This window comes from Microtus ochrogaster, chromosome 6, assembly GCF_000317375.1.
Source record: "Microtus ochrogaster isolate Prairie Vole_2 chromosome 6, MicOch1.0, whole genome shotgun sequence".
Classification (NCBI taxonomy): Eukaryota; Metazoa; Chordata; class Mammalia; order Rodentia; family Cricetidae; genus Microtus; species Microtus ochrogaster.
The window spans coordinates 86279859-86280906 of record NC_022013.1 but is presented as its reverse complement, the minus strand read 5'-3'; positions in this window follow the sequence as shown (position 1 = coordinate 86280906).

Sequence of the window (1048 nt, the reverse complement as noted above, 5' to 3'; positions counted from 1 at the left end):
TTCCCTCTTCTTTATCCTTCTTTCAATAAACTCCACGCTCAAAAACAGAAAATCAGAATTGCATACAAATGTCTGGGAGTTGCTGACGTCTGAGAGGGGGCTGTAATGGCCCCACCCCTTCCTTCTCTGGAGGACTATCAACAGCAGGCCCGGTGGTAGTGATCTCCTGCAAGCAGGCATGGCTGACCTGACGAAGACGTGGCTGTGTTGCTCTGGAAATAGCACTTCACAACATCTATGCATCACCATGGTCTAGGAAGAGCTGTAAGGGTGGCCTTCTCTAAAGGGTTGGTAGGTTCTCTAATTATGCTACAACCAACATTTCCTAAATCTTCCTCGTAGTCTAAAGTTAATGGGTTACACACAGTCTTAAAAGAATCACACAGAGGAAAATGCATTCTCAACTCCTGATTCAAGGTTTGTGAGAGGCAAGGAATTTAACGACTCCACATCATCTTTGGAGCACTCTGGGGAAACTAAGGATACAATTGCTGATTGCTGACAGAATAAAGAAACAAAGGAAGGAAATAAGCTTAGAGAAGCAAGTTTCCCAGCTCCAGATGAAGACATGGCCAACCATAGTTCATGAACCTCCCGTGGCCAATGATAGCTATGAACACAATCCAATACAAAATCATAAACTTACTTAAAACTTTGAGACATTTTTGTGGTTGGTTTGTTTAAATGTGCTTTTTTCCAGGATGGACTTTGTAGGTGAGATCTTGTGGCAGTGTCAAAAGGCTGGCCATACCCCCAAGGTTTCAAAGTGTATCTTACAGAGAGCAGCCTCTCCTGCAGCCCGGAGCTGAAGCTGCTGACAAGCAATTGGGTGTCCTGCCTTCATCATGCAGCCGACTGATCTGCTCAAAGCAGCCACATAAAGTGAAGATATTGGAAGACTGGGGTCCTGTAACTGGGGAAAGGCTGTGGCCATCGGACGCTCGGTGGCTGATGAGTTTACCAGAAGTGACGTCCATCCCAGTCCCACGCCCATCTGGTGCAGAATCACCCTCTGTCAGTGTGTGGGGTGATACTGCTGCATTATATG